Below are 21,934 nucleotides of genomic sequence, written 5' to 3' on the forward strand. Positions count from 1 at the left end.
GCTATAATTGCTTTATTACCTCTATTGATTCCTCTCAAGAGTAGCAGTCTATGAGTTTTGACGAAGGCTTACTTGTGTGACCCAATCCTAACCAGATATAAAATAAAACCTTCATTTCAGAAAATTCTTTCTTGCCCCTTCCCAGGTAATCCCTGCTTCTACCTCACTGCCAGAGGCAACTACTACTCTAATTTTTTTAAAACCGTAGATTAGTTTTGCCTATTTTTGAATTCCATGTTAATAATACCATACAGTATGAGCTCTTTTGTATATAAAGCTTCTTACACTTGCCATAATATTTTTGAGATACATTCAGGTTGTGTGTAGCCATTTATTTTTTAAACCAAAATAATCTCTATTCATTTTTCGAGATTCTCAGGTTAAGAGTTTTTTAAAAGCAGCAGGAAAAATAATCTTTTTTTTTTAAGGTAGGGGAGAGAGAGTTGAAAGGAACCCTAGTGAAAGGTACTTTGGCTGCTTAATTTTCCTGATAAAGAAGTTGGGTGGTTGTTTGAGCTGAAGCCATGTGAGAATGGAGAGTTTCGACAGAGATTTGCTTTAGAGGATGTGAAACTACACTAACCTCATGTGACAAGAAATCCTCGGAGGCCTTGGTGTGGAGCCAGAGGAGGAAGTGTGACGTGGCCTTTGGTTACCAGTTCTACCTCTGAACCCACTGGCGCAGGATGACGTATGGTGAGCTTTCTGATTTGCAATAAAACTGGACATGGGAGAGGGAAAGCTTTTCTACACCATGCACAATGCAGGGCAATGCTAAAGGGGGAAAAAAAACAAGAAAGACACCTTCAGCCACATGGCCCTCCCATAGCAGGGGACCCAGAGCTGAAAATAAAACACCCAGGGAAGGAGGGATGCTGTAGTTACAGACAGAGCCTTTGTCTCCCGAGTGCGTGTTCCAATTCAGCCCAGTATGACAATGACCTGGAGGTTCCTGCCTGCCAGCTGTTGGCTGGCCTTTGTAAAAGTCCCAGAGCTCCAGGCCAATGCTTAGCAGGCAGGTATCCATATCGTGCAGCCAGTTGGCACTGCTGGTACCTTTGTTGATGAAGTGAGCACAGCCACTGGGAACCAAGGCTACTGGTGCACTCCTGCTACCAGCTGGCAGGTGCAAACCCATCGGCAGGTGCCCTGGGGAGAGACGGTTCGTGCTGCCATGGTAACTGATAAAAAAAGGATCTTTCTTCAAGGTCAGTTTGCCCTCTTTCCTGCTAGAGGATATTGTGAGGAAGAAATGAATTTGTGGCAGCCCTGACTTGTGTGTAAATGCGTCTTTCCTCTGTTTTGAATTGATACTTCTAAATGGATCTAATATTAGTATCACCCACTGGGCAAATCTGGGTATTGGTGGATCTCCTGGGGTATGTCATTGTGGACAAAGATCAGGTCACCAGAGAAGTCCCAGAAGAGACCTTCTTGTAAACCAAGTGTAAACCAAGCAGGGTTGAACAAAGAATTCCAAAGGTGCTTTTGAAAAGGCTGACAGTCAGGTTGGACAGGTTCTGTGGGCTATTCCGGGATGTGAAATTAATGCGTACTCTCTGAGGCATGTCACCCTAGATGTCCTTTGGCCAAACTGTCCTGGGTGCAAGGACGAAGGGACCCTTGTCAGCTTGCTGGGTGCCTCACAGGTTTGCCACAATGCATTCATTGTAAAGAAGCAAGCTTTCCTTACCACCATTGTCCTTCTCTCTGTTTTCTGCTTAAGCCTTTACCTTGGGCAAATACATTTTTCTGGGTTTGATTGAAAACTTCAGCTTCTTGACAGTAACTTTTCTGCACTTCACTCTGATAAAAGCTGTTTTGACTCAGGTCATTGGCTTGGGCATCAGTAATTTTCCCATTTAGCTTCTCTTGTGCCTGTTCACATAAGGAGGCCCCTTTTTCATATTCTGAGATTTCTGTTGGCAGAAATAATAGCATTGTATTAGTTAACTAATAGCATTGTATTGTTGCAGGGGCTTCCTGAACCCCTGGGAGAATTTTACTCTGTTCTGCCCACTGGGATACTATCAAAATTATTTAGTAGTCTGACCATCAGAAATATTAATTTTTTGGGATAAACCCTAAGCAACTTGCCTGCAAGTATAACCATGGATGTCGGCCTCAGCTTCCCAATGTACAAAATGAAAAGGTTAGATTAAATGATGTTTTCAGGTCCTTGCCAGCTAGTTTTCTAAGATGTTTGATTTAAACATAAAAAGAAAACCTGTGAATATATTCAACAAATAACAGATGGAATTTTCGAAGCTCTGCACTAGATCCTTGTATTCAGTAAATATTTATAATTCACCTACCAAGTCTGGGTGCTGGGGCTATGGAAGCAGATATAGCATCATCTTCTATCCTGAAGGATCTCATAGCCTAATGAGGCAGGGGTAACAGGAAAAAAAAATTCTTCTCAAAATTGGCAGGAGTTTGAAGACAAAATTCTGCTTGGGCAAATAATTTATGTTTTGGTTTGGAAGAGCATCTAAACTAATGTGTTTAATATAGAAAGATAAATCTTTTCCCCTGAGCCCCCTCAACTGGCAGGGCCAAAACTAAATGATACTGAGGGAGGCACTTGCCTGGGATGCCAAACAAAAAAAAGGCTGAATGGAGAGGATGCAAAAAACTTGGTGATGAAGATAAACCACACCCTAAAGTAGAGTTTTAAAAATCAAAATTAGTGAAAACAAAATCCCTGATGAACAAAGGCTGAAAATTTAGAGTAAAGAGAGGGTCTGATCCTGCATGTGTTTGTGATCTTGCCTCACTTTCCTCTCCCTAACCTTGGCCCTGGTTCTATTAAGACTTTATAAAACTTGCAATTTGATTTTCTAAAATAATTGCATGAAAATATTAGAATATTTTAATTTTAATATTAATTTAATATTAAACTATAAAATATTAAAACAATAATATTAATAAATAAAAATAATATTAAAATATTAAAACAATAATATAATTAATTGCATTATAACCAATTGCAATTAATTATAGTTAATATTAATAATTTTTTATTACAAATCTGAAGGCATCACGAACTTCAAACTGTACCATCAGGCCATTGTCACCAAAGGATAAGTGGTGGCAAAAGATAAAAGACTACGCATTGGGTACTGTGTATACTGCTCGGGTGACGAGTGCACCAAAATCTCAGAAATCACTGCTAAAGAACTTATTCATGTAACCAAACACCACCTGTTCCCCAAAAACCTATTGAAATAAAAGAAGTTTTTTAAAAAGCAACATTAAAAAAGCTTGCCAATTTGATTTTGAAAACAATTGCATTAACATAGTAAAATATTTTAATATGAAATATTAATTTCGTATTAAAATATAAGAATTTATCTTTTGGTCATCGTTTGACTTCTTTCTTGAGGGTTTGCTCCAGACTGGCTGCGTTCCTCTACCCAAGGTTGTGGCTCCTGTCAACCATCCCTCCCCTTCTTTCTCCATTTTAATATTTATATTTTATATTAAAATATAACTATACTAAAATATAAATATTAAAGTAATACTAAGGTTTAGACAAAGAAGAGTAGAACCGAATTTAGGGTTTTAGAAGACTGTCAATAGAAGGAGAAGAGAAGGCCCTGGAAGGGGCCTTGGTTTCTGGAAGATGGTGGTACATAGCTGAGAAATTCTTCATAGTGGAGAATAGTTTGTGAATATTTATGAAAGAGATATCTAATAAGGGTTTTGAAGTTGTTCGTTACTCTGTGTTGCCTTTCATCTGCCTTTACCCATTATTCTTCAGGTAGAAATCTGATACATACAATAACCCTTGAACGTATGCTGATTTGAGAAAAAGGGCGGAAGAAGGGTATTGTCCAGCCTGGGAGGAAGTGGGGTCATGAAGGAGGAGGGAAGATGTAGAAAGCAGGAAGGATGTGGCAAGGGCCGCCTCAGGAGAAGGGAGAGGACGGCCTGGAGCTGGCTCTGGATGTTCTGAAGTACAGACGATGCAGCCTTGAGCTCTAGTGTTTTGTAAAATTAAAAAGAATCTCTCCGGCAGCAGACACTTGGCAAGCCTGCGAGTCAATCATGACAGTGTGTTGTTGTGGCCGATCTGTGGTTTGCCTCTCCAGGTCCACTTTCTTCTTTTGGAGGCTGCCCCGTATGGACCACAGGAAAGGTCTCTCTCGACCCTGGATTCCGGCTGGCGTTCCCTTCAGCACCAGCAGATAACTGGAAGGAGGGAGGAAGAGCCAAACGCAGGGCTTTTCCAGTGGCTACTTTCCTGAGGGTTTGCTCCAGACTGTCTGCATTCCTCTAATCAAGGTTGTGGCTCCTGTCAAGCATACCTCTCCTTCTCCCTCCAGGCTCTGAGAACTACTTCTTCTGCTTACCTTTCCCGGCGAGGGATAGTAATAGAGCTCCTCTTATTTGCCCTGTGGTATGGAGACCACAAAAGTTAGTGCATACCACAGGGCAAATAAGAGGAGCTCTGTTACTATCCCTCTTTATAAAGAGTCTCTGTTTTAAACTCTCTTCAGTATGAGGTTGCTGAGACCCTGACTGATACAGATGTGAGAAGGACTGAAAAAGGTTTATACAAAGCATTATAGGATGGACATGGAGAATGCAATCAACTCCACAGTGGGAGGGGAACATGGGGTAGGGGCATGGAGAGTTACATGGGTGAGGCTTCAGCTGAATCTTGTGCAAGGGGATATTTCCCTGGGATTAGGGTAAACCCCAGCCTAAAAATAGACTTGCATCTGCCAGGCCCGTGTCTGTGTAAGTCAATCTTAATGATCTGCATGGTCATAAAAGACAATGGTTACCCAGTGGGCTTTAAAAGACATGGGCAAATACTATCCAAAGCAATCTACAGATTCAATGCTATTCCTATGACACTATCAATGTCATTTTCACAAAAATAGAAAAAACTATTCTAAAACTCATATGGAGCCAAAAAAAAGCCTGAACAGTTAAAGCCATCCTAAGTCCCCAAAACAACAAAGCTGGAGGCACCACAATCCCCAACTTTCAGCTATACTATAAGGCTATATTAATCAAAATGGCATGGTACCGGGTACAAAAACAGACACAAAGACCAATGGAACAGAATAGAGAACCCAGAAATAAAGGTATACACTTATAACCATCTGATCTTTGACAAAGTCAACAAAAATAAACAAGGACTCTTTATTCAACAAATGGTGCTGGAATAACTTCATATGCAGAAGATTGAAACTGGACTCCTGCATTTAACTATATGCAAAAATTAATTCATGATGGGTTAAAGATTTAAATATAAGACCTCAAACTATAAAAATCCCAGAAAAAAATCCTAGGAAACATCATTCTGGACCTCAGTCTTAGGAAAGAATTTGTGACTAAGTCCCCATAAGCAATTGCGACAAAAACAAAAATTGACAAGTGAGACCTAATTAAACTAAAGAGCTGCACAGCAAAAGAAAACTATCAATGGTGTAAATGGGCAACTTACAGAATGGAAGAAATTATTTGTAAACTATGTATCTGACAAAGGTCTAATATGCAGAATTTATAAGGAACTTAAACAACTCAACAAGCAAAGAAACAACCCCATTAAAAAGTGGGCAAAAGGAATACACTTCTCAAAAGAAGACATACAAGCAGTCAACAAACATGTGCAAAAATGCTCCACATCACGAATCGTCAGAGAAATGCAAATCAAAACCACAATGAAATACCATCTCACACCAGTCAGAATGGCCATTATAGGAAAGCCAAAAACAGATGCTAGTGAGACTGCAGAGAAAAGGGAACGCTTATACGTTGTCGGTGGAAATGTAAATTACTTCAGCCACTGTGGAAAGCACTGTGGAGATTTCTCAAAGAACTTAAAACAAAACTACCATTCAACCCAGGAATTGTATTATGGGTATACACCCAAAGGCAAATAAATTGTACTGCAAAAAAGCCACATGTACTCACATATTCATTGCACTACTTACAATTGCGAAGACATGGAATCAACCTAGGTGCCCATCAATAGTGAACTGGATAAAGAAAACGATGAAATATGACACAGTCATGAAAAATAATGAAATCATGTCTTTTTCAGCAACATGGATGCAACTGGAGGCCATTATCCTAAGTGAATTGACGTAAGAACAGAAAACCAAATACTACATGTTGTTACTTATAAGTGGGAGCTAAACTTTGGGTACTCAAGGACATAAAGATGGGAACAATAGACACTAGGAACTACTGGAGGGGAGAGAGAGGAAGCAGGGCAAGGTCTGAAAAAAAGCATGCTCACTACTTGGGTGGCAGGATCATTCCTATCCCAGACTTCAGTATTATGCCATAAATGTATGTAACAAACCTGCACATGTAACCCTTGAATCTAAAATAAAAGTTGGAGTTATTTTAAAAAATTAAACAAATTAAAAACCCAGGGAAACTCAAACAATAAAAGAGCCATCACCCCTATTTTTTTAATCCCTGTTGATAATCTGGCATGCTTTCCTCCAGATTTTTTATGGAGTTGAAGTCACACTTCATACAATTTTGAATCCTAATTTTCCTAAACATTATATAATGAGTAATTTTCCTACCATTGAAAGAAGCTGCTAATAACTGCTTAGAGGCTGCGCCTTATGCAGGAAGCCAAATAATCTTAAATAACCAAATGCTATTACATCATATAGATGTGCTATGATTTTTAAAAATGCTGCAGTGATTTTGTGCATTTGTATTGTCATTTTTTTGCTTGCTAAGTTTTTTGCTTGGTAAACATTTTGAATTGCTACTAAAACAAAAACAAAAACAAATCTGAATGCAGACATGTCTGCATTTCAGGATTGCTGAGTTATTATAGATTTTGGTCATTTGTTTATTTTGTTTTCTTTCTTCTTCTTCTCTCTTATTGTTAAAGAAGATTGAGTTTTCCCTGGGTGAGTGTGGCAGAGAGGACAGAAAGCGTGCCAGAGATCCCATGCTGAGGGCAGGTCCAGTAACTTGGCCAGGAAGGGACTCCTTATGGATAGACATTAGCCACAGTGATGCTGAGTCCAATTTTGTATTGTGCCTTTCCAAAATTTCCAAACCTTCAGTGTAAGTCCTGTACAATATGGCTGTATGTTAGTGGTGCCTTGTGGAAAGAAGGGAAACAGTGTATGTGCAAAGAAAGGAGGGCTGTGAGGGTGAGCAAGAGGGCTGAGAAGCTTGGCAGGATCCAGGAGCAGGGGTTGGGAGGTAAGCGACTGGCACCCACCCAGCAGGAGCCTCCTATGGCAGAGCCTCTGGAAGCTTGAGATGGACACCAGACTTCCTGCAGTTCAAATAATTACATTTGGATACTGAAGAAAAGAGAGGCCCCGAGCATGAAGGATTCAGTTGTTATGTCATTCTGACAGCAAATAGGGGAAAACAGGAAGGGATTAATGGGGACATATTATGAGGGAAAGATTTACTGTGTCAGAAGGTGCTGGGCATTGGACCTGGAGGAGGGAAATAATATTTTATCAGAACAATTCCTGCAAAATAATCAAGAAGAACACATGACAGGGGTTTTGAAAAGAGAGAGGCTAATCCCTTCTGGAAGTCTTCTTTTATAAGGCTGAAATATGGCAAGGTGAGCTATGATCCAACTTATTTGTAATAGAATCTTATAGGAAAGAAATTAATGTTCTGGTGGGCTTGAACTCTAAAATAAATAGAATTACTTGGGTTTTCCTTGCTCATCCCATGATGAAGCTAATTCAAAATCTAAACTTAGTTGTGACTTTTTTCTTAGTGACTTTCCCTCCTTGTTAGAATCTCCAAATAAGTGACTTATTTATTCTCATGTTATTATTTAAACCATTCTTCAGCTCACACTCAACCTCTGTTAGACATGAAGCTGGAAAGTGGCTCAGGGGAAACATTTGATTGAGACGTGTTTGCATTTTTCACATGACTTTGCCAAAAGTGTCTGTATTCAAACTGAGAGCTTCTGTCTTGAAACCTGTCTTAACTTCGTAATCAAATCTGCTTTGCTAGATCTTGAATTTAGAATTTCAGCTAGTTTTTGCAAATAATTCTTAGAGTGGTTCTATTTTTCTTGGGAAATGAAAACAGCACCTCTTTGGGCAGGATTTAGAGAACCCTAGGAAAATACAGGTCTAAGGTTTTCATGTGTCTTTTATTGCCATATTGATTGGATAAGCTGTAATCTGGGAAACTCTCTTAGAAAGGAAACATAGGACTTTGAAAGAAGGCTGCTTTAATAAAAAAATAACCTTCTTCAAAGATCAGAGGCCTGATACCTAATGCATAAGGTAGGGTAAAAGGCTGTTCTTCCTGCCTCCACAGAATCCTATGTGTGCATAGTATGAAAAGCAATACTGAACACCCCTATCCAATATCAACTTAAGGAAAATATAGGAATACTTTCTTATGTCCAAAAATATGGTATTCTTTTATGAAAAGTGTCTCTGGGCTGGGAAGCAGGACTGAACTCGTCAGCGGCTGGCATCTGCTTTTGTTGTATCAACATGGTTCTGAACAGGATGTGATGATGTCTCTGACATTTGGTCTCGAATATCTGAGCTTTTTGGTCTTGTCTTCACTTTCATCAACAATTTGAATGAAAATAGAGAAGACATATTTGGATGTTTGTAGATTACATAAATTTGAGAGGGTTTACTAACTGAATCAATATTCCTAAAAGAGCTCCACATGTTAGATCAATGAACTGAAACTAAGGGGATAAAGTTAAATGAGAAATGAATATGAGATCTTCAGTTAAAAAAAAAAAAAAAACAGTTGACGGGCTTAACAGAAGTTCATGTGAAAAGTCTCATGAGTTTTATCACTGAGGAAGCCCAGTAAGAGTTGGGTGCCATGTAATGAGCGTCGAGTCTTCGAGTGCATTCATGGGAGTAGAATCCTCCGAAAGAGGATGGCAATGGCCTGTCTGTACTTTAACCCTGGTCAAACCTCAGCTGAGTTCCATACGCTTAATTGGGTCCAAGACAAATAACAAAAAACACAAAAACAGAGTTTGTCTGGAGACAGTCAACCAACTGGTTAAAAATCAGGCAACTGTATCATATATGGAATTGTTGCAGAAATTGCAAAAACCATGATTTAGCCCAAAATGGAAAAGCTCAGGAGGAGGGATGAGTGATTTCTGTACGGAAATATTCATCGGAAAGGTTGAAGTTTTTATGGGATTAGAGCGCATGTAGTACTGGAGCAAGACCGGGATGAATGTCTGCATGTTTAAGGGAAATAATATGGAAATTGATACAAGAAAGGATCCCCAATGATCTAATAATGAGTAAGATTTGTTCAAAAGAGGAATTGACTGGCATGGAAAACAGTCCCCTGACCCTGAAGAATGAGGCTAGATCCTAACCTTCTTTGTTGGGGGAACAAAGTTTAAGTTGTATGAGATCCCCCTACAGATTCTGTGCATTGCAAAGTAGGTACAAGTTTTTCCTGGGACTGTTCCCTCTCCGTTTTATCCCAGTTGTCACTCTGGGAAGGGCAGGATCAACTACATGGCACCCTAATGTTAATCAATCACTTACAAAGCCTGATGTCTGGAGGGCACTTACACTTCAGCAATTTTCCACCAAAACGGACATACTTCTATTAATGCAGAATACACTTGCTTGGACCAACAAACATGGAATATCACAAGAATGGGATTTTCATGTGCAACAATATGCTCCTGGAAGGAGAGATGTGGGCAGGGGTCAACCTGCATCTCTTAAGCGGAAAGATACAAGCAAGCCTTTATATCCTACGGAGGTAGAAAGTCAGGGATGATTCTTCCTCACCTGTCTGTTCTAGACAGTATGCTGGTCTGTTTCCTCAAGGCAATTAATAATTGTTACCTAATGGGCTCAGGAGAAATAGAATAAATGACTGTTACTGTTCCCTTTTTTGTTGTTGTTTTTGATTTTTGTTTTTTTGAGATGGAGTTTTGCTCTTGTTGCCCAGGCTGGAGTGCAGTGGTGTGGTCTCGGCTCACTGCAACCTCTGCCTCCTGGGTTCAAGTGATGCTCTGCATCAGCCTCCCTGAGTAGCTGGGATTACAGGTGCTCACCAACACACCCAGCTAATTTTTTGTATTTTTAATAGAGACAGGGTTTCACCATGTTGGCCAGGCTAGTCTTGAACTCCTGACCTCTGGTGATCTGCCTGCCTCAGCCTCCCAAAGTGCTGGGATTACAGGTGTTAGCCACCATGCCCAGCCTGTTACTGCTCCTTTGTGTTGTTGTGGGATTAAAAGATCAATGGGAACAGTAGCTGTGATCTTGGTTTGTGATAAGAACTTTTTAGCTACCACTTTCCACTCTGAGTCACTTTATCTCAGCAGAGAAAGTGGACAATGAAGATGAAATATCTGGACATGGCTGCAATCATGAACTCGTAGCTTTAGAAGATTATTTCTCCTTTTTCTTCTCTCCCAGCCAGCAAGGAGGGTAGAACAGGGAGGGTATCCAAGCTGCAGGAAGGCAGGCTACCAAATATTTTTGGGGTGGAGAGTCACTATCCCAGGAGACGAGAGAAAGGCCTGGGAGGAAGGAAAGAACTGAGGAGTATTTTCTCCCTCATCCAGGAGGCGCCTGGAGACCCCTTTCTGAATCCAGCATCCTCTGGTTGGTGTCTTTGCAGGGATGTGCAGGGGCCCTGTGGAGTTCCTGCAGAATTCTGCAGCTGTTGGGGCCTCGGAGGAGATGGGCAGTGTGTCTCCCAGTCCTTGTTAGTCCCACAAATAGCCCATTGAGGGGAGCAGGAGAAGGGAGAGGCTTCCAGGGCTGCCCCTGGGGTCCCTCAATGGGGGCACTGTTCAGGCTTGGGTGGAGGCCAGCCCTGACACCATGCTGGTTGTTAAGGCCTCATTCTTCCCAAGGAGGCGGCTGCAAAGGCAGCAGAGCAGCTGAGGCTCCAGAAAAGGTACCGCTCTTGTTCCTCACAAGGCCCGACTGACAAACGAGAGGAAGCCACTTCCTTTTTAATTATTTTCTGTTGTTCATTCCATTTACATCCCAAGCGTTTTCCCCGCTTCCCTCTCACTCTCGTTTTACTACTCAAGACCCGAAACTGATGGGTTTTTCCTTTCTCTCCCCAGTCTCAACTGAAACTTAGAAATGATGTCAAATTTTTTTGTTTTGTACCAATCTCATTGGGTAGCCCATCCAAGAAGCACCCTGAGAATGACTGCAGTTTTGCTGTTGCTCTTGAGTAGTTGAAAGCCTCTTTCAAAATGAGAATGAGGCTTTGGAGATAGCAAAATACTAGTTAACCACTGCAAGAAAGAGCTGTTGTTTTCCATGCCCACCATTTATATGCCTCTTTCTGGTAACACCACCTTGATTTTCCTGTGAGGGCCACCTCCTTCCATACTCAGCCCATGGGCTTTGGTGTGGCTGATCTGACCCATGGAGCCCCCCTGTTTCAGGGGTTAACACAGCACCTGCCAATGGAAGCCTGCATCTTTTATTCTTCTGGCTTGGATGAGGGGTACTTGGAACCAGACTGGTCCAAGCCAGAGTCAATCCCGAAATATTTTGCTGGAAGTATTTAGAAAGAGACTCTATTTCTACTGAGATTGATGAATGGGTACAGTGTAAGTTGAGAAAAGTAAAAGAAAAAATAATCATTTTTGCTACCGCGTGGGGAGAGTCAGTGTGAGAAAACAGGCTAAAGAGGAAAACTGAGCGAAGTGACAGACCCCTGATGACACAGGGTACAGGCTGGACCCGGGTACACCTGAAGCTAGCACCCTGACCTCTCAGTTATGTTGGGCAGTATATTCTTTTTTAATTCCTTTGTCTTATTTGAGTTGTGTTTCTGTTAGTTGCAACTGAAACTACCTGGTATCTCTGAGTTATGCACAGATATTAAACTTCCTTCTGCTTCCTAATCCCTGCTCGGGTTACTCTTATTTAATTATTTGTTACAGTGTTTTGTCCCAAACAGTGCCAGAGCTAAGATGTCTTAACACTGTCTGAGATTTTAGCCTTATTGAAAACAGGACTCACGCACTCAGCTCCTCTATGACTGGACTGTGTAGCACGCTCTATTGGAATCCCTACCTGCATCTTGGGTCTGTGGTAAGAGCCTCAGCCTTTCCCATTCATCCAAAGGTCATTTATTCTGTGTCTACTGCATGCCATGGAATGCCTTGAAGCGTCTCACAGTCAAGCAGAGAGACACTGGAGTAAGAGCAAAGAAGTATGGTGGGCGCTGTGATGAGAGTCTGCCTCTGCTTCCATGGGGAGGATGAAGGACGGAGTGTCCAGTTCTTAGCAGGAAGAAGAAAGGCCTCACAGAGGAGGCAGTGCTTGAGCTGTATCTGCAAAGAAGAGTAGAGAGTTTCCAGCTGAAAAAAGTGTGAGACAGACAGACCACTCCAGCCTAGAATAGAAATGTCAGCTGGACAACCTTCTGGCACAAAAATCTATCAGTTGTAGGACAGAGAGGCAGTTCAGTCTTGTGTGTTTATCACATATTTCATTTGTGTGTTAGACTGTGTAGAACATAAACATCTGCGGCCACAGTTGTCCCCTCCTTCCTCCACTTGCAAAACTCAGAAATAGATATAATATTGGATATCTTTTTAACAACAAGTACATTGTTGTAGGTTGTTAGTTACTGTGAGCTAGACTTGATGGAGAAATCATGGTGGAAATAAACTGGATTCTGCTGGGTAAGAAGAAACTGGATAGGAAAAAAAAGAGAGAGGGGCATTCTAAGTATGAGTCCCCAGCGCTACTATCACTGTACGCTGATGACTCAACCATCTTCCTGCTAAGCAAGGCTATATAGACAGTTGAGTCCATTGCGGCAGGTAGACCAGTATTCCATATCTAGTCACCAGCTTTGTGAGGATATGTTACTTTAGAAGGACAGCAGTGTTGGTAGCAGAGCATCTTTGCTACTTCCAGATGCAAGTTGGAACTGTATGCCCTTGAAATAAATTATCCATTGGTGGACCCTGATTTCCTCTTTCAGTAATTTTGTAAACATTCTGTTCCTACATTAAATCCCTTTTGTTTCAAATATCTAGAGTAGGTCCTGTTGTCCATTCAGAACCCTGATGGATACAGTGTATTAATCAGGTTTTTAAACATGTTTTGAATTTTATGATGTTTTGACATCTTGAAAATTTTGCTGTTCAGGGAGAGACTGACCCTGCTAGGGTTTGTCTTACAGATAGCAAAGGGCTTGCTTTTCATTGGCAAACCGACAAATAGATCAATAGTGTCTATACCCTCAGTGGCCCCTTTAGCTCTCATATACCAATCCAGTATTTATCTGCCCTAATTCATTCCAGGGCCAGGTATCAGACAACTGGAAACCAGTGCTAGAGCCCAAAACCTGCCAGAACGATGCAGAATAGCCAATCTTAAACTGTTTGACCAGTTTTAGTTTTCCTGCAGAAACCCCAGTGAAAGCTCCAGCCCAGCCTTTCCCCTCCTTGCTTGGCTACTGCCTCCTGACCAAAACCTGTGCTCCCTAGGTGGCCTTGCACGGTGTTCTGTGCCTTCTCTGGGGCGATGTAAGTGATAAATATCTTCTTTCAATAGCATCAGGCTCTTCCTGTCATCACTTAGTCACCTCCATAAATTAAAATCCTGTGGGTACAGTCACCGAGTCATACAGTTCCCCACTGTGAGGTCTGCAATGGTCAAGACCTTGCTTACCTTTTTCTCCATCATCTCCCTAGTCCCCAGCTCAGTGTCTGGGAGCAGTAGGTTATCAGTAAACAGTTTTTGAGTAAGTGCATGAAAAGTTATAATATGCACATGTCTGTATATATGTATAAATACACATAGTTTGAAAATTTCAAGAGATGCCATAGGCTGCACATGTCAAGGGATACCTTTCTAGCAACAAGTGTTATGTTGTCATCGGCTAGTAGTTACTGTGAGCTAGACTTGATGGAGAATTCCTGGTGGAAATTAACTGGATTCTGGTGGATAAGAATAAATTGAATAGGAAAAAAAGGGGTGGGGCATTCTACATATGAGTCCCCAGTGCTACTATCACTGTACACTAATGACTAATGTGTACTCACTCCTGAAATGAGGACTAAGGTCCCTTTCAAATGCAAATGGGCTTAAAAGTGAAGGGAAAAGGTCTTGGCATGGTGTTCTTGGGTTTTGCCAAGCCCTAATGTTGTGTTTGGAGCCCTCTTCTGCCCCCAGGCCACAAGAATTCCCCTGTCCCCATCCCATACCCACATCAAGCATGTTTCCAAATCTTCTGGGAAGCCACACAGTCAGCAGTCAGATCTCTGATCCTGCTTCAGAACAAGCAAGGCAAGACCTGAGTTCAATTAGTAGAAATTCCATGGGGAGCATTTGTCCAGAACATTGGCTGACAGCTTCTCGTCTTCCTGAGCTCCAGGACTGGGTGAAAGGTTTGGTGGACAAAGCTCTGTTCATTGTACAGGGATTACAAGGGGAGGTGATGAAGAACTTCTTTAGCCGCCAGTCCGGGGTGGATCAGTGTTACCAGAAAGCCACTAGGCTTATGAGCACTCTTTTACCTGGGAACCGACCTAACACAATGCCGATTTCTCATTTCATGGCTTAGCTATAAAAAGAAATTATTACTGACTTTCGGGGTTTTTTATGAAAGAGAGCACTTTCAGGGCTTTTTATGTTACCTTTAGGAGCTAGGACTTTATGCTGAGGGACATGAGGAGCCCCAGAAGGGTTTTAAGCAACTGTGTTCAATAAATAAATAACGTTTTACCACAGTTTGAAGTTCTGACACCAGATTGACTGGAGGTCATCATATTAATTAATCAGAGATGAGCCTTGTTATATAAATGTAAGAGAGGCAGCAAATGTCTACAGAAGGTTTTCAAGGCTGCAAGACCTTTTCTCACACCACTTTCAGGGTTAGAAATGGGGTGAGTGAGTGAGGCAAAAGCTCTAGGACTTCTGAACGTCTCGTAAGGAGGGGCCTGTCCATGCCTAGAGAAACACTTGAGAAGACTGTGCCCTGCGGGCTTGCTAGTACTCTGCACCCCCAGACTTCACCTGATTGGCATAGTTATCTTCTTCTGTGTTTACTTGAAATCAAGTCCGGTCACTGGGGGGTTTAAAATTAGGAGATTCCTATTTTTAGAAAAGAAATATGGGAGTTCACAGCTGTCATATTTAATATGCTCTGAGACCTTACTGATTTGATGTCTAACTAAAGCTTTCATTCTATTAAGCTAGCGGATTACATTTCTTAATCTCCCTAAACTTCAGTTTCCTCATTGGTAAAACTCTTAAGGACTTGTGAGGTTTAAATGAGAAAACTCACATATATTTCTTAGCCTATCCTGGCACAGAGTAAACCTTCAATATGCATTAGCCATACTTATTAACATATATAAGGCCATGAATTCAAAGAATGTGGACAAATGAATTGCTAAACCACGTTCAACTAGAGATTATAAACCTTGAGACATCTCCTAGTCTCTGCCTTGGCTTGTTGTGTAACTTTAGGCACTTGCATAAGTCTGTGAGTGGGGAGAACTGCTGGCACTACAGCAGGTCATATGCTAAGGGCTAGGTGGGGCCATGGTTGACCAGAAAGCTCACAGGACCTAGTCAGGTTGGCTTACCTGGATTAAAAAAGCCCCTCAGTCTGAGGCTGCCTAGGTCTGTAGGATCCATAATGAGGGAGGTGGTGGTTGAACTCACCTAAGAGCACCAGGATTTGAGAAGAATACTGAAAAACCAGAGAATATTACAGGATGTTGGATGTTCACTGGACCACGTCTCTTGAGGTCCAGCAAAAGCAATGGAAGGATAGATTTGCGGTAGTAAGATTCAAGCTCCAGGTAATTTGAGGGTTGTTCTACAGTGAAATCCAAGGCCATTGGGTGAAAATTATGGGGAGGCATTTTTGGCTCTATTGCCAGTTAGGATGGGAGTGGTAGAACCTTCTAGAAGACAGCAGTGGACTGGACTGCCTTGCAAAGCAGAGTTTCTAAGGCTATTCTCACTGTCTGAGCTGGTTCTCAGGGACAGTGAGGAGGGTTCTAACCAGGAGCATCTGGAAGAGACTCTGAGTACAACATTGTGGATGGAAGTGATGGCTGAGGAGGATTTTCCTGAGTAAATAGACCCCAGGAAGGAGAAGCCATTGGCAGACAAGGCTGGGGAGTCGGTGTGAGAAAGAGGAACAGGGAAGGAGAGAGGGGACGAGGGGTGCTGGGAACAGTAAGTCGTTTCCACGGTGGGGGCACAGGAGTGGTGGGGAGTGAGTGGATGGGACAGCAGAGAACGCTTCCAGGGCTTTTTATGTTATCTTGAGGAGCTAGGACTTTATGCTGATGAATATGAGGAGCCCCAGAAGGGTTTTAAGCAAGGGAGTGGCATGGCCACATGGTGTTGTGGAAAGATCACTCTCACGGTGTCAAGGACCTATGCAAAGGAAAAAGAGAATCAATACTTCCCAAGAACCCACCACAAACTTCAGGTAAAGAGAGCATCCGACACCCACGGCCACCCTGTGAATGGCAGCCATCTCCATTTCATACACGAGGACATTGAGGACCAGAGGGGTTAAGTGGCTTTCTCAACACTGCCCAGTTATTATTAAGTGACCAAGCAGAGATTCAAAACCAAATGGATCTGATTTCAAAGTCTGTGCTTTGTTTTCCTTCAGTGAAAACAAAACAAATGCCCTTTTGGAAACTATACCCAAATATCAAATCTTCAGAGGAATTTTCCTTAGCCACCTGCGAGATTGCGGTCACGCCTGCGCAGGCCTAGCTGTGGATCGTTCCCCTTTCGCATGACTCATTGCGCCAAGACCCCTTTCCTCCTGGTTGAGATTGTTAGACAAGGGCCAGTCTGACGCTGCTTTCCAGGAACTCGGGGTTAGGGTTCTGAGGCGCCAGTTTTCTTTCTGTGTACCTGGACACTTGGATGCCAAGGGACAGCTACAGCCCACTGCATGGGTGGAGAAGCAGAGAAAGACAACCGCAGAGAGAACACTGCAGATGGAGGAGCTAGGACTTCTGCTCCTAGCCGAGGAGCCACAGAAGGGTTTTAAGCAAGGAAGCGGCATGGCCACATGATGTTGTAGAAAGATCACTCTCATGGAGTCACGAGCCTACGTAAGGGAAGAAGAGAATCAATATTTCCCGAGAACCCACGGCAAACTGGACGCTTCCGGTACAGAGACCATCCCACACCCACAGCCATCTCCATTTCATAGAGAGGAGAGGCCCAGAGACGCCAGGGTTCTGCGGATCTTACGGTCCATCTGGATTTCCTAAGACCCTCTCATCCTAACATAGTTCCCCTTTTGGTTTCAGTCCACTAGAGTTAGCTTCTGTTACTTTGGAAGAAGATGGAAAGAAATGGATTCATGAGAGTTCTGGTGGGGCTGTCGAGGAAGGCAGGCAGTGGGAGGGAATGGAGTTTACTCCCCAGGGGAGCTGGGGATGCAACCCCGCGATGCCTTCTCGTAATTCCCCATGGAGTTACCAGACTTATGAAAAACTGAGTGAGCCTGGGTTTCTTGCAGAAACAGAGAAGGGGATGGAGTTTATGACACACTGGTACGGGGCTACATTGACGCAGCAGAGCCAAAGCAGAGGATGAAGGGGAATAAAGGCAAGAAAATCACAGGGAGGGGATTCGCCCATCTCAGGCGTCAGAAGCGGAGTGCAGACCAAGTGTAACGGATCCACGACAGTAGAGTGGTTCAAGCAGACATCTGGTTTATAACTGAAATCAGAGGCTTAACTAAGTAATATAGGAAAGCTCTATTTACTTTATTGTATTTTTATAGAAGAAAGACATGATGGTATTCTTGTAAAATTCCAAGTTATAACTATATGTGGAGTAAAAAATGAACCCCCTCTTCATCCACCCTTCTTTTTTTCTTGAGATGGAGTCTAGCTCTGTTGCCCAGGCTGGAGTGCAGTGGCACGATCTTGGCTCACTGCAACCTCTGCCGCCTGGGTTCAAGCAGTTCTCCTGCCTCAGCCTCCTGAGTAAATGGGATTACAGGCATCCGCCACCACGTCCAACTAATTTTTCTATTTTTAGTAGAGATGGGGTTTCACTCTGTTGGCCAGGCTGTTCTGGAGCTCCTGACCTTGTGATCTGCCCGCCTCAGCCTCCCAAAGTGCTGGGATTACAAGCGTGAGCCACCGCACCCGGCCTCACCCTTCACTTTTTAAGGGTGAAACTCCAGGTGAAACCTGGCCAAGCCCTGAAAAGCCCAGTTCAGGGTGAAGAGTGGCCCAGGCTGTAAGTAGCAAGTAAGAGATGATGCCCAGCACCGTCCTCCCTCCTGGGGGATGCCATACCAATTCCTGGGTCAGAATTAGGTATTTTAAAATTTAGCACAGAACAAGCGTTCGTTAAGCATCATCTGTTATCACATAAAACACTTTTTTGAGAGGAAGGTACAAAGTTCCCACATGCCTCCTGCCCCCACACACGCATAACTTCTCCCATTATCAGCATCCCCCACCAGAGTGGTACATTTTTGTTACAACAGAAGGACCTACATTGACACATCATTAACACATCAAAGCCATAGTTTAATTAGGGTTCATTCTCAGTGTTGTGCACTGTATGGGCTTGGACAAATGTGCGAATGCTCCTCAACTCAGATGGGGCTATGTCTAGATAAACTCACTGTAAGTTGAAAATATTGTAAGTTGAAAATATATTTAATATACCTACCCTACCTTAAACATGCTCAGGACACTTACATTACCCTACATTTGCATAAAATCATTTAACACAAACATACAAAGCCTATTTTATAATCAAGTGTTGAATATCTCATATACCCTGTCACTAGCTTTGGAAAAGATCAAAATTGGAAATTCAAAGTGCATTGAAATTGCAATGGTTTCACACCATTATAAAGTCAAAAAATTGTAAGTCCGGGACCATCTATATAATGACATGTACCCACCGTTATAGCATCATATAGAGTGGTTTCAATACTCTCAAAATCCATTGAGCTCCACCTATACCTATTCATCCCTCCCTCAGTCCTTCACACTGGCCTGTCGCCAGAGTTTTGACTTTTCCAGAATGTAAAATAGTTGGAATGGAACCCCAGGGGCAGGATTTTGAAGTTTCCTGGACTCTTTCCCAAGGTAGGTAGAGAGAACTGGGCCAGTTCATGTCAGTATTGGGTCCCCTGAGATTTCTCTGTAATCATAAGAGAGCAACACAAAGAAACCTTTTATTTTCTGTATTGGGATGGGATGAGGGGATGTTAAAGTAGGGAATGGTGAAGAGTGAAGAGAAAGGAACATTCCAAATGCACTCTAGCAAGAAGATAGGAAAAGAGAGGCAAAGTTGGAAGTGAAGGAGGCAGCCTGCTCTCATGCTCCCCAGATTGAAATTGGGGTGTGGAGATGGGCGTGGATCAAGGGTGTGGTAAGGAGATGGCTGCACATCTGGGATGACTACCTTCTCAAGTTCCACTGTCATTGGCAAGTTGACCCTTCCTCCCATCTCCCTCCTTCTCTACTCCCTTTTCTCTGGGGTTGAGCTAGCCTGCAAGATGAAAAAAGTCACATCTCATAGAAGACACTGCTCGTGATGGGAGTGAGTCTGGTGCTGAGGACCAGCCCCCTTGGTGTGCATGTGGATGGAGGTTGATGGTTCTTAGGGATGGTTTTTGAGGTTGAACTGCAATCCCCCTTCCATGCCACATAGTATTCCTGTGTAATTCTTCTCACGAAAGTGTTCAAAAAAGGAAGGAGACATTCGCAAGAGATAGATGCTATGAGAATGAGCCACTTGGAGCCCTGACAAAAGCCTACATTTAACCCTGGCACACTCCTATTCGGAGGTTGGCTCCCTAGTTTGGGCATTGTTCAGGCTCTTTATTTACATTTCTTTCTTCCTTTCTTTCTGACGTATCTGATTGTTGGGTGTTTTGCAGCTCAGGCTCACTTCTACTAGCGTAAAGAGAAAAGATACATTACAAACCAAACAAGCTTGCCACTTGTTAATCACTAAAGATTTGGCATGGCAATGAGCTAATGCTAAGGTCTCAATTCAAGGTTTGGGATTGTATTTGGAATATGCAAAGAAACAGAATTCATAGGATGTATGGAAAGAGATTTGTTATGGAATTTGGCTCTCATAATTATTGAGGCTGAGATGACCCACAATCTGCTGCATGATTGTGGGACATAAGCTGGAGAGTCAGAAAAGTTGGTGGAGTAGCTCCAGTCCAAGCCCAAAGGTGTGAGAAGCCAGGGAGGGCATCGTACTAATGTAAATCCCTGTGCGAGTTCAAAGGCTCGAGAACCAGGAGGGCTGATGTCTCAGGGCAGAAGATGCATGTCCCAGCTCAAGCAGAGAGACTGTCTTCCTTCCTCAGCCTTTTTGTTATGTCAGTCCTCAATGGATTAGGTGATGACTGGCCACTTTGGTGAGGATGATCTTCTTTACTCAGTCTACCAATTAAAATATTAATCTCTTGCAAAAATACTCCCACAGACACAACCAGAAATAGTGTTTTACCAGCTATCTGGGCATCCTTTAGCCCAATCAAGTTGACACATAAAATTAAACATCACAGAGATTATGTGTGAATTGGAGGTCAAGCTAACAACTGAGAATAGATGTTCTCAAAAGTGGGAGGTGAGGAAACAGGTAGAGCAGGGGGTGGTGGGAGATGATGGGTGGCAAAATGAAGAGTGGAGGCTGGGAGGTAGAAGCCTCCCCTCCCCAGGCTGCTGAGTGTCCTCCAGAGGGAAGAGGAGCATTAGTCCTAACTTGTGGGGCAGCGTGTTATTCATGTTGGAAATAGGGGTTAAAAAATAAGAAGAAGTGAATGAGAAAAATCCCTGCCCTGCTGCAGAGGGTGGGAGATCTCAGTGAGTCCTGGTGGATGTGGAGTTTCTCCAGGCTGATTAAGTGGAATTAACTCCGAGGTCTGGGATCTTACAACCTCCTGTTGCTCTCATCTCTCCAAACCCTTGTTTTACTCTACAGAGCCTCCTGGAACCTGGAGGAATTTATTAATGAGGTCCAATTATGGAGAATTTCCGGATTTTAATCAACTTTGGGTGCAGAGCTGAAGGTCCATCTCCTACCTCACCAGCCTGAAACCACACATTAAACAAGATCTAAGATGAGCTGCATACTTTCCATGCCGCCCCCCTCCCCAGCCCGGTTTCCCCACCTCCAGCCCTCTCATCCTTTTCCTCTATGGCCTCTCCACCCCCACTTCTCCTCCACCGCATCCCCCACCCCTGGCCTTCACACAGAGCAGAGGACTGCAGTTACTCCCTTAGTCTAAAAACTGCAGGCCAGGCAGGGCAGTAGTCCTGGCTGGCTTCTGTCCAAGCTCTCCCCCCCTCATTTGTGGCTTTCATCTAGGTGTTCTGAAGAGACTTTTCCTGGCCATTCCACCCTTGTCTTTTGCAGTAAACAATCTTCATTTCCTCCTCCAGGATATTTTTGAAGACAGATTAGAGGCTTGAAAAAACACTTGAAATAACTCTTTAAACAGGTTTTCCAAACACTGGTGGAAGGAAACAAAGGCAATGTGGGAGAATCAGATCCGAACTGTGCTCTATTTATCAGCCTGTGTTGCCTAAAGCCCCAAGTAGCTTGAGTTCTCCTTGGCCTGTGAAACGGCAAACTTCCAGGGCTCGGTGTCTGCGGCTGCTCCTCACGCTGGGAGACACGGCTCCTCCACCAGCTGCTGTGGGAATGCCACATCTGGCATTCCTGCAGCTACTTCCTCTCCAGGGAGAAGCCAGGGCTCCACCCTGTGCAGTTTCACAGAATGATGCCGAGACTCTTGGGAGAAAGGCTGTGAGCTGCTGACATCCTCCTGGGTTCTGCAGGGCTTAGAGGCTCTGTTCAGCTGATTAAACATTCTTCATCTGGGAAGACATTTAAAGGGACCATGGCGCAGCATGGCCAGGTTTTCCAGAGCTGAAGATTCTTTTTATTAAAGTGGGAGGCATGTCTATTTCTTC

General features: G+C 43.1%; 1 long non-coding RNA gene across 2 annotated transcripts in view; it reads left to right on the forward strand.

Annotated features, from left to right (window-relative positions):
* The first annotated feature begins 10,126 nt into the window (after positions 1-10,126).
* The window catches only part of LOC116553205, a 38,561-nt gene continuing 26,753 nt past the window's right edge, over positions 10,127-21,934 (forward strand). For both annotated transcript variants that reach the window (XR_004269668.1, XR_004269669.1), the window contains exon 1: positions 10,127-10,893. This is a non-coding gene — a long non-coding RNA (uncharacterized LOC116553205). The remainder of the gene's footprint in view (positions 10,894-21,934) is intronic.

Source organism: Sapajus apella, unplaced genomic scaffold (genome assembly GCF_009761245.1).
Source record: "Sapajus apella isolate SASKATOON/1434 unplaced genomic scaffold, GSC_monkey_1.0 scaffold1, whole genome shotgun sequence".
NCBI lineage: Eukaryota > Metazoa > Chordata > Mammalia > Primates > Cebidae > Sapajus > Sapajus apella.